This window comes from Crinia signifera, chromosome 2 (assembly GCF_055691185.1).
Source record: "Crinia signifera chromosome 2, ASM5569118v1, whole genome shotgun sequence".
In the NCBI taxonomy this organism is placed as follows: Eukaryota; Metazoa; Chordata; class Amphibia; order Anura; family Myobatrachidae; genus Crinia; species Crinia signifera.
Window position 1 is genome coordinate 24,826,188 of NC_139218.1, and position 12,619 is coordinate 24,838,806.

Consider the following 12,619-nt stretch of genomic DNA (forward strand, 5'->3'; position numbering starts at 1 on the left):
AATAGATAAGAAAACGAATAAATGTAAGCATAAACTAATAAACTTCAGAACATCTCATCGATACTCCAGTGTGTGTGTGTCAATTTGATTATTCTCCTGCATGCAGTAAAGGAACACAGGTTATTGATCAAATCTCGGAGATAAAGGACAGGCAGTTGTTAGAATCCCCTCACAGAAGGTTCAGGATGGGGGAGCACCTCTAACACACTTTGCACCAGAGGGCAGAGGCTGAGACTTTGTGCTGAGCTCTGATTGGTGGAGCTCATTACATGCTTCTCAGGCCCATGGATAACTGCAGCAGCAGCCTAGTCATGGGAGGGTTTTTAATCAGAGGCAGCACTGGGACTGTGAGGTCTCCTACAGAGTAAGGTGCAGAGGGACAAACACCGGCTTTTCATGTGGTATGTATGTATGTATGTGTGTGTGTGTGTGTGTGTGTGTGTGTGTGTGTGTATATATATATATATATCCCCTGAAGTTACCCATCGGCCAAGTTTATACTGCCTTTACTCTGTGTTTTGACAGTGTAATATTCCCCCATGCAGTTTGTGGCCAGTAATGACAAGTGCAAGGCGGCCCCCTGTCTAAAGTGCATCGGGCCCCCCGAAGGCTTAATCTGGCACTGACTCCATACAATGATTATGTCATTTTGGTTACCGCATGTGATTTTTATCGCATGCGATTCTGCCACCCAGGAGCTTACCAAACTGCTCAAGCCGGATCGGCTGCTACTTTTCTCCTCAGAGAAGTCGCAACACTCACCTGTAACAAGATTCATTTTACACATACCTCCCAACTTCTGCAGATTTGAAATAGGGGCCGAAAGGGGGCATGGTATATGCAAATAAGATACCATTAGGCCATGCCCCCAATTACCCCCCTCTGCGATGCTATGCGCACGGCGTCTGTTCACTTTAGGCCCGGGGGGACTCCCAACTGCCCACCACCACCGTCGCGGAACACAGATGGTCCCACACACAAAAAAAATGGGACAGTTGGGAGGTATGTATACCTCTTCATATTTTCCCCCTCCAAAATAAATATATATAACACTAGTGTGTGTATGTGTACATACCAAAAGACTTTTGAAAATATATAGCTAATTTTGGCCCTTCTGAGCGATATCTTTTAAAATATCGCTTAGTGTGTTTGCTCAATATCGTTACCGATGCCTGCTCCCACATGTTATCATTTACACAAACACCCCCCCCCCCCCATTGCCTGAACATGGAGGTCAATTTTGGATATGTAACCAATGACATGCTTGTTCTTCAGGGTCCCGGCGACAATACTGACGATTAGGGATGGACATCGGAAGCCCACCATCAAATGATCTTTTGATGTGATAGCAACTGACCATTGGATCAAAAGAATTAGAAATTAAATGCGGTACTTGTGTATTTTCACGGATCCGAACCGATTTTTGACCTGTTCATACCCCCACTATCCACTACGCATGGAGTGGATTTTATATAGTGTGGCGAGCGCAGCGAGCCACCAAGCCCGAAGCGTGGCGAGCAGACGCGGATTACTGCGCTCTCCACACTATATAAAATGATTATGAACAGGTCAAAAATCGGTTTGGATCACATCGATATATCGGGCGCCGTGAAAATACACAAGTACCAAAATAATAACTAGATAATACTAGATTGCTATGGGTACACCCTGCACCATTTTTTTTTCAATATTTGCCTGACCATCGATGATTTTAATTCATCAATGGGTTATGACAATGTCGAATATGTTTGCCATCGATGAGTGAGAACCAGATGGTTTCCCTGCATCGATGGCACAGCAAAACCGATGTCTAGGGCAAACGATATTGAGTATACACACTGAATGTTTTTGTACTGTAGTAGTGTTTTTACCATAGCATTTCGATATTTGGCACCACTGAATGGTACACATTTGATGGTGTTGCGATGGACCCTTCCCCGGCCAGCCACCCTGCAGAATGATGTTTGAGCATGCGCATGCAAAAAATCATATGAATTTAAGGTACTTGTGTATTTTCACGGCGCCCGATATATCGGATGCAATATCGGCCGATATGTTGTCTTTAGAAGGTTTGATTAAGCTGTGTACACACGGGGGCAATATATTAGTCAGTGTCAGAGGGAATCTGCTGATCGCAGGCGATCATAAGAAGGCTAAAAACTAGAGCCGCGCCACACTCCAATCGCTGGTGGCTTAGCGAGCATATTGCCAGCGATAAATGCCCGTGTGTACGCACCTTAAGTCTCCCGCCCCAAAGTCCTGGGTTAGACTAAACTGCTAAGCAATATACATAGGTGAATGTGATGTGCAGTCAGGGGCGTAACCCCCAGAGGCAACAGAGTCGCCTGCCTCCGAGTTCCAAGCCCTGGTGCCCCACTGCGCTGCAAAATTAGACAATATCTTGCGCCTTAACCTAAGATTGTTCTAACGCCCCTTCATTATAAGAACCAGAGGCGGATCGGGACTGAAATCCAGCCCGGGAAAAATGTTGCTGGGGTTCGGCGGTGGTGTATGTAATGGGGGGGGGGGGGGGTGGCGTCAGTGTATGTAATGGGGGTGCTCGCGGTGTATGTAATGCGGGGGGGGGGGGGTGTATGTATTGAGTGCTCTCCCCTCACCTGCTGCTTTCTGACCGTGGCTCCAGATGCCGAGCGGATAGGGACGGAGCTTTTCCAGCCGGGCGGAGGGGGAACGGGAGTTGGGAGCCCGCTGCCGCAACACTTGAAGGCACGTGGGTGGTGCTGTGCACTGTCGCGCATGCACAGCAGCCCTCCCACGGCCATTTTAGATTTGGGCAGCCAGCCCAGGGGGGAGCGCGGCCGTCCCGTTTTTAATGAGTTTTGGGCCGGCCCATCTGGAAATGGCCCGGTTTCCCGGCGGGCCAATCCGCCCCTGGTAAGAACGCGCCTCTTTTTGCAATGATCTCTTTATTATGAATCTAATATATAATATATGAATCTTTATAAGGGATTGCACAAATGTATAGTTTGTAGGGGGTACTGAACACGCTAGCACCAGCCCGGTGTATGTCACAAGGAAGGAGATTAATGTGAGATTTAATAGGAATGGAGGTGAAATGATTACAGTGTGTTTGGAGATTATTTTGAGGAAATGTAATGAGAATATGGAAGGCAGGGCCAGATTAACAATTGGGTGTATGGGACTACAACCCCAGGCTTTCACATAAAAAAACAGGCCCATCATCATGACAGTGTCGTGATAATAAGGCACCTAACTGGCAACATGGTCTGCCATAACGCATAAGTATTTCAACTGTATTTCTAGTTTTCTTATGGAATTTGGCAAGTTTTATATTTTTTCTGTATTTTGTGAAACGGGTCTGACAGCGTAGGGGATGTACTACACACCTACATGGCACTGACTACAATCACATGCCACCGACCACACCCACACAGCACTGACCACACCCACACAGCACTGGTCATAGTTCCTCCCCCTTCTCAGTACAAGTGTTGATGGAGCGTATAAAAAAACTGAGCATATACAGAGAATTGAATTAATACTGTATGTCTACTTTAGGCCCTTATTCTGATCGGTGCGGTAATATCCGCGTGCGTTCGTACCGCCGATGTTTTGTGTCTGCGCATGTGCGAGCGTGGCGTACGGCCAAATCCCGCATGAAATGTGAACACTCCGAACAGGGGGTGGAGAGGGGCGTGAAGGGCTATTTGGGCTCATTACCATATGCATACGCCCCGCGTTTCATGGGCGTTCCCATGCAAACGCTGGGCGTACGTATGGTAATGCGGCCGTGACGCACGTGTAGGGGGCGGACATATGACATCGCCGGATGTCAGCTGCCCGCCCAGATCCCTGCTTTTGCACGGAAAAATGTCCGTGTGGTCTGAGGTTGCGAGAGCTGGTGGACCACTCGGTCCTGCATTCGATGGTCTGCGACCATCGAATGATGGGGGAGGTTCCCTGAGATGGAGAAGGCGTATTCCGTGAAAAATACACGTGCGGTCCGTTCGGCCAGCTTCTTACCGCGTACGGACGGAGTTGGCGATCCGTATGGAAGGCGGGGTTTCACACGCACGGTCCTGGCCGCATATTCGGATCCGCCCGCACCGATCAGACTAAGGGCCTTAATCATCTCCTAACTCTGCCCATATAAAACAAAAAGACATGTCAATAACACTTAGGTACCCACAGTAAAGCAGTGATGTTGGAGAGCTCTTGAATTGTATTCTACTAACAATAAATGTTAATTACTTATGGTACCTTGTATGTGTAAACAGAAACGGGGAATAATTAGGTGTGCAGATGGTTACACCCGGTATAAGGAAGTTGAGATAAACTGTAAACATCCTTAATACCTACACAAATATCCTTTTTTATTTATTTTTGAATCCATCTGCCACTGGTTTGAATAGTTAACCCTGAGCCGCAATGGACTACTGTTTGTGGTCGCCAACAGCATACTTCCCAAGTATGGGGGGCGCAGCATATGGGAGGCAAGCTAGTGGGTACGACAATAATGCAAAGGGGCACAGTTGGGTCATTTCTGTTAAGTCACATCATTGTAGCCCCTCAAACTCTACACAATGCCAAGATCACTGGCATTGCAAGAGGCAGAGGGCGGAGCCATATTGATGTGATACAGTGCAATACACGTCATTGGGCCCTTCCAGTGGCAGGGGTTATGTGTGTGTGTGTGTGTATGGGGTGTATATCATTATTTTCCTGTTTTTTTCTCATCTGTGTATTGTCAGGCACTGCGGAACCGTTGTGTCGCCGTAGAAATAAACGATAATAATAACTTACCTAAAGCCTTCTCTCCAGAAGCAGGCTGGTGGTAAAATATTGGTTGTAGATTTAATATTATCCCCCGCCTTTCAACACTTCAAAAAACACTTCTAAAAACCCACACTTTAGTAAATATACTCCCTACATTACTGGCTGTCACAGGGTTGTTAGACTTTACGGCATTCAGAACAAGAACTACAAGGCTGTGGTGCTACTAGCCTTTATCTCCACCAACAGGTTTTTTTGAAGAGAAAAGGTTGTGCTAAATTGGCATACAGTGGGCAAGATGTATTAGGGTGCGATGTATGTCGATTTTTAACAACTGAAAAGTGTGGGTTTTTTAGACGTGCAGATTTTTAGTAACGGGAGTGTGCGATTTTTAGTAACGGGAGTGTGTGCGGATTAATGCTGGCTGTTGGCTCCCAGTGCTGGTTAAAAAATATGGGGGACCCCAGTCTTTTTGTCCCCCGGATTTTTGGAACAAGGACCAGTCCAAGAGCCGGATGCCACAAGGGATCCCCAGGATTGTTTTGCCCCTTATTTGGGGATGTATGTAGTGGCCGCCGGACAGGCTGTGAGGATGGTGGGCTTCTGAGCAACTTGGAGATCCTCCTACATTTTCCTATGGATATTGGTGGCGTACTCACCAATAAGGCTACAGTACTTTGTCAGATTACTCCACTGGAACTCTGGACAAGACCACTAGACACTGCCGTCATGTTTCATTGGTATGGACGTGCACAATATGTGAATATTGACATTATCACCATGTCGACATTCTCAGGGCGACATTAGGAACGATGGCAAAGCAGACTAAGGGACCGATTCTGGTTCACACGTAGTGAAATGGATTTGGCCCTTGCCCCGATGGTTAGGGATGGCTCATTTCTACGCACTCGCTGGGCCGTTCGCAGCGGGGAGGTAGGGACAGGGGTGGTGGCGGCGCTTGGCCATGGGAACACCCAGTGTTTTATTAGTCTTATGACGTCAGCCGCCTACCTTGTCTTCATCCCGGCGGCCGCAAATATAAGTCAGTCTCCACTGACTTATATTTATGAATGCAAGGGAAATCGTTCGGTGGTCTCCTGCTGTGGGTAAATATGAAAGGATGTGTCTTCCTAACACATACAGCGGCGGGTATTCACCGGGACGGTCGGCAACACAGGGACTCGTAAACTGCAAGCTTAGGCAGCTTACCAGACCAATCAGAATGACCCCCTAAATCCAATAAAAGAGCATAACTAGCTATTATTTATTTCTACATTAATATTTTTCAGAAGTGAGATTAAACAGACAGTAAATGCCGGAACAATGTGTCAACTGATGTAACCGTGTAGTGATAAAACAGCAACAGATGCTGAAATCAGGTGTTATCATACATACTGTACAGAAACCACCAGTAATAATGTTTTCATTACACAATTACTGATACTAATAAACAGTTTCATTCCAATGTCAACTGTCAGTTCTGTTGGGAAAAGTCATTAATTCCAGAATACAAAAATAAATCCAATCTGGGCTCTGACAAGCTGATAAATAAACAGCCTTTAGTCCTCCATCAGGTTACATCAGGTTTTTTATCATACATTTGTATAACTTCCATCTTCCGCTGATCAGAATCTGAGAATATTATGTATGACCATGTTTTCGGCATGTTGCTGCAGCCCCTGGCACACCTTCCGGTGGGACAGGGGACAGTGGCCCTTATTCTGATCGGTGCGGCCCGATCAGAATATGCGGCCAGGACCGTGCAGGCGAATCCCCGCCTTCCATACGGATCGCCACCTCCGTCCGTACGCGGATATGTGGCGGTCCGCATGAAAGTGGACGGGGATACGCCTCCTCCATCTTGGGAACAACCCCTGCATTCGATGGTCGCCGAACATCGAATGCAGGGCCGCACGCTCCACCAGCTCCCGCCACCCTAGACCACACGGACACTTGTCCGTATGAAATCATGTATGGGGGCGGGCAGCTGACATCCGGCGATTTCAGATGCCCGCCCCCTACACATGCGTCACGGCTTCATTACCATGCATACGCCCCGCGTTTGCATGGGAACGCCCATGAAACGCGGGGCGTATGCATAGGGTAATGAGGCTAAGTAGCCCTACACGCCCCTCTCCGCCCCCTGTGCGGCGTATAAAGAATACGTGCGGCGAAACCGCTTGCACATGCGCAGACGACAAACATCGGCGGTACGACCGCATGCGGAGAAATCCGCACCGATCAGAATAAGGGCCAGTGTCCGAATAGCGGGATTGTCCTGTAGGGTTCAGAAGAGTTGGGAGGTAAGCATATCAGAAATACAGCATTGGGTAATAATAAAACACCAGCTGTTGGGGGAAGATGTATCAGTCTTTCTAAAATTAAAAAGTGTAGAGGTTGTCCATAGCAACCTCACAACTTCTAGCCATAGTTGCCTCCCCTCCTGCATTCTGCAGGAGACTCACTGACATAGCAGCAATCTCCCTTTCTCCCTCATTAGTCTAGCAATCTCCCTCATGTCACCTAGCCCACATTACACTGTTACATCACAGTTACCTCCCCTCCTGCATTCTGCAGGAGACTCCCTGACATAGCAGCAATCTCCCTCTCTCCCTCATTAGTCTAGCAATCTCCGTCATGTCACCTAGCCCACATTACACTGTTACATCATAGTTACCTCCCCTCCTGCATTCTGCAGGAGACTCCCTGACATAGCAGCAATCAGTACTTGTTTCCTAGCACGGCCACAACGATCATGATCGTGGGCATCGTGAGGAAAAATCGGGGGCATCGCGGCCATCGCATGCACTTAAAAATCGGGTGCGATGGTACCGACGCGATGCCCGCGATTTCCCCATAGGAAACAATGTTAAATGGCTCAATTTACCCAAATCATCATAGGGAACAATGGTAAATGGGCCAGAAAACCCAAAAAACACCCCTGAACAGTGAAATGTCCCCCCAAAAGTAGTTTACGCCACCCCACGATCAACGCGAACCCGAAGCGTGGCGAGCGCTGCGAGCCCGCGAGGGGCGGCGGTACGCGTCCTCCGACCTTTTCATATCCCCACTATCCACGTCGGCGTGGAGTTGAGAATAGAATAGTGTGGCGAGCACAGCGAGCCACCGAGCCCGAAGCGCGGCGAGCGCAGCGAGCCCCGCGAGGGGACGCGGATACCTGTGAAGCCCGCGAAGGGACGCGTTTACCTGTGAAGGTATCCGCGTCCCCTCGCGGGGCACGCTGCGCTCGCCACGCTTCGGGCTCGGTGGCTCGCTGCGCTCGCCACACTATTCTATTCTCAACTCCACGCCGACGTGGATAGTGGGGGTATGTAAAGGTCGGAGGACGCGTACCGCCGCCCCTCGCGGGCTCGCTACGCTCGCCACGCTTCGGGTTCGCGATGATCGTGGGGTGGCGTAAACTACTTTTGGGGGGACATTTCACTGTTCAGGGGTGTTTTTTGGGTTTTCTGGCCCATTTACCATTGTTCCCTATGATGATTTGGGTAAATTGAGCCATTTAACATTGATTCCTATGGTAAATCGGGGGCATCGCGTTTAAATTGAGGCATTTAACATTGTTCCCTATGGGGAAATCGGGGGCATCGCGTCTGGACCATTTAAGCCTTTTTTAGCCGCATACGCGATTTTGACATTTTTCAATGCATTTCAATGGGAAAATCGGGGGCATCGCGTCGGTCGCGTCGCAGACGACTAAAAATGACACTCCCTGCAGGAGACTCCCTGACATAGCAGCAATCTCCCTCTCTCCCTCATTAGTCTAGCAATCTCCCTCATGTCACCTAGCCCACATTACACTGTTACATCATAGTTACCTCTCCTCCTGCATTCTGCAGGAGACTCCCTGACCTAGCAGCAATCTCCCTTTCTCCCTCATTAGTCTAGCAATCTCCCTCATGTCACCTAGCCCACATTACACTGTTACATCATAGTTACCTCTCCTCCTGCATTCTGCAGGAGACTCCCTGACATAGCAGAAATCTCTCTCTCTCCCTCATTAGTCTAGCAATATCCCTCATGTCACCTAGCCCACATTACACTGTTACATTTTTTGGGGAAAAAGGAATGAGAGACAGGTACGTTTATATTGAATCATCAGCACCATTTACCAGCACTTTACCAAGTATAGTAGCCCTTACTAACTAACTAACTAACTAACTAACTAACTAACTTTTTTGGGGCTCATCTATATTTGGATATAAGTAATTTTAAAAGATTCCTCTCAGATGTAGCAGTACACACCCATGCTTCTAGGTGCCATGTTCACAATCTCTTTTCACAATATCTCCATATATGGAACTAGACACGCCCATTGGGTGGAGCATGACACGCCTCCTCAATGGGGCGCTTTGCAAAATTCTATTACCAACTATAATCTCCCTGAAACTACTTTTCAAAAGTAGGCAAGTATGCTGGGTGTGTTTGTAACCATCAGATCAGGGGCGGGGACGTCCATTGGTTCAGCAGTCAGGGCCCCTGAGGACTAACTCTCCACCTCCCATGGGCTGTAATCCTTTGTCTCTCCCTGTCACCCACTGCTGTATGGAATATTGAGAACTTGGGTTGGGGTGGAGAAGGGGGCCCAAACTCTATATTTGCACATCTGCCCGTCACTTACAAAAACTGCGTCATAAGCAGCACTGGGATACTCTCCAATGCTAACAGGAAGTGTCCATTTCTTACAGACGCCTCCTGCCACATTTGCATTTTAATTAGATGGAATTACACAGCTGCTTCCTTTTGGCTGTGCAATACTATACACATATGAATCGGGCCTGGAGTGCAGCACCCCTGATAGACCCATCTCAATTGCAATTTGTGCTTAAAAAGTAATTGATAATTGATGCGTCTGTGGGCACCTTTAATTAAGGCATACAATCTTATGCGATCACATACAATTGAAAAGATTTTTAATTGTATGTACAATATCGCATCTTATGGATCTCATCTTATGGATCTCATGGATCTTATGCATCCATAAGAGGCATAAGATCCATAAGATGCCATAAGATAAAAGACCTATCAACACCAACCCGAAGCGTGGCGAGCCCGCGAGGGGTGGCAGCACGCGTCCTCCGACTTTTTCATACCCCCACTATCCACGTCGGTGTGGAGTTGATCTTATATAGTGTGGCGAGCGCAGCGAGCCCCGCGAGGGGACGCGGACTACTTCACAGGTATTCCGCGTTATCTCGTGGGGCTCGCTGCACTCGCCACACTACATAAATTCAACGTGGATAGTGGGGGGATGAAAAGGTCGGAGGACGCGTACCGCTGCGCTCGCCACGCTTCGGGTTGGCGTCAATAGTGGGGTGGCGTTAACAATGGGGGGGCATTTCACCCATGATGGGGGTTAGCAATTAAAATTGGAGTTTTGGGGGCTTTTTACATTGGAATCAATTGGGTCTCAGGGACCATTTCACATTGTAAAGGTTCACATCAGCAAATACACAATAGCTCATCATCAGGTACAGCAGCTATCTAAAGAGTGCCCCCAGAAAAAGAGAGTGCTTTTCTTTCCCTCTTTCTACATATATACTAGACTCTCAGGGGAGCACCGCCACCTGAGTCAGTGTCCACTAATACTCTTAAGCTTGGACGATTATTATTGTGGTATCTATTTATGCATTATACCTAGCAGCTAGTGCACAGCTTTTCCCATTCTCCCCCCTTCCCTGTTACACAGCAGCTATCTAGTAAACCCTACAATATTTCTGTATTTCATTCACTGAAAAATAAAATGATATTGGCACTTGATATTTATTTGAATAACAAAAAAGTTCCTCAATTCACACAGCCAGAGCATGATACAAGCACGGTTCATCGCCACCTCAAGGTCACTTCTCAGGCCCACGCATTCCTTATCTACATTTCAAAATAACTTAGTTCTGCTGAAAAAAAAAATCTGTCTCCTTTCCTCATATTGCCAGTACAATGGTATGGATGGAGCTACCGCTCCAGTCCTCCACATACAAATAAGCCCATCGTCATGACAGTATTGCAATAAGAAAACGCCTAACCGATCACTTGGCTGACCATAAATAATAAGAATGCAAATTGTATTTCTACAATATATATAATGTTTAATACATTTTGGGTGAAATTTAATAGAATGAGAGATTTATTAAGAAATCTCCATATATATATTTTTTTAAAGCGGCAATCATTTACACTTCAAAATCAAACTGGTGTAGCAGTGTAAATGATTGCCGCTTTAAAAAAAAAAGTAACTGGAGATTTCTTACCAAATCTCTCACTTTCTATGTGTTTTGTAAGACAGTTAGGAAAAGATGCAAAAAAAAATTGTGGGTGCATTCAGACACCCTTTGCGGGATATCGCATTGTTAATAATAGCATATGCCCTAAGATATAATGCAAAGGACAGGTCTTCTGATAAGAGCTGTGATGTGCAGGGCTGGACTGGCCATCTGGCCACCCCCCCCCCCCCCCCAGCATGAGGCTTAATGTGGCATAATGTTTAATGGGCATTATGGTGTGCGGCAATGTGTAATGGGCATAACGGTGTGTTCCATAATGTGTAATGCCTCCTTTTTGTTATGCCACGCCTTATTTCCATGAGGCCACGCCCCCTTTTTGCTGCGAAAGGGTCCCGTCTGCTGTGGGCGGGCCTGTGTGCTCAAAATGTCAGGGCCGATTTCTGGTCCCAGTCCAGCCAGTCCAGCCCTGGTGATGTGGCTTCAGAGCTGAACTTCTGGGTCTGTGACCCATGAGTCCCTCTGTGCATGCGTGCAGTGATGGTGCTGGCTGCGGGGCATGCTGGGAGGGATCCATGACATATCTCTCAAACACTTTGGCTAAGTGAAGCCCATAGGATTCTATAGGCATGTCCAAACTGTGTCCCTCCAGCTGCTGTGAAACTACACATCCCAGCATGCCTTGCCATAGTGTTAGCATTCCCTAAGAGCAAAATTGTGGCAGGGCATGATGGGCCAACCTGTGGCTCTTGAGCCGCATGTGGCTCTTTTCTTAATGAGACATGACTCCTGCACCCGCGGCACTGCTACGTGTCTCTTCTGACTGTGCACTACTTTGCTGTGTGCACGATGTGATATCATGATGTCCCGTCGTGGGAAAAGCACACTCAGGAAGCGGGAACAGAGACCGAAGCGGGGTAAAAGGCTTGGTGTGGCTGCTGGACAGCAGAGCGGGTGCAGCCGCCGGACGGCAGAGCAGATATGCGGCTGCATAGCAGGGCGGGTGTGGGGGCTCTCTACTTACCTTTGTGAGTCTTTTTTTTTTTTCAACACTGAAATAAGTGAAAAGAAAACATCGATCTGTTCTTACAGAAACACATGTGATATAATTACTGCGGGCAGCTTCAACCACATACAAGCCAGAATTGAAAAAAAAAAAAAAAAATTGAAAACAAAGATTAATAAATGTCCCACTAATAAAACAAAATACAGCAAAGTGAAAAAGTAATAAAGATTTTTATATTGGGAAAATTACGAAAATTTAGCATTTTCAATGTGCTTGTCTCACCCCCAGCCTAACTAAAGGCCCGCATACATTATGTCACCTCCAATACCCCTAAAAGCCACCCGGCAGTTTCCCGAGAAGCTCACATGCGATTTGATAACATTTTTTACATGCAATAAATTGCATGTAAAGACTCCCAAGGACCTGCGGCAGGGGCAGGAGAACTAAATAAAAAACATTCAAAAAAAAAAAAAACATTTTAAGCTCCAGCCTGCCACTCGCTGCTCGGAGGTTGGACCTGCAGATAGGTCATAGTTGCCTCCCCTCCTGTATTCTGCAGGAGACTCCCTGACATAGCAGCAATCTCCCTCTCTCCCTCATTAGTCTAACAATCTCCCTCATG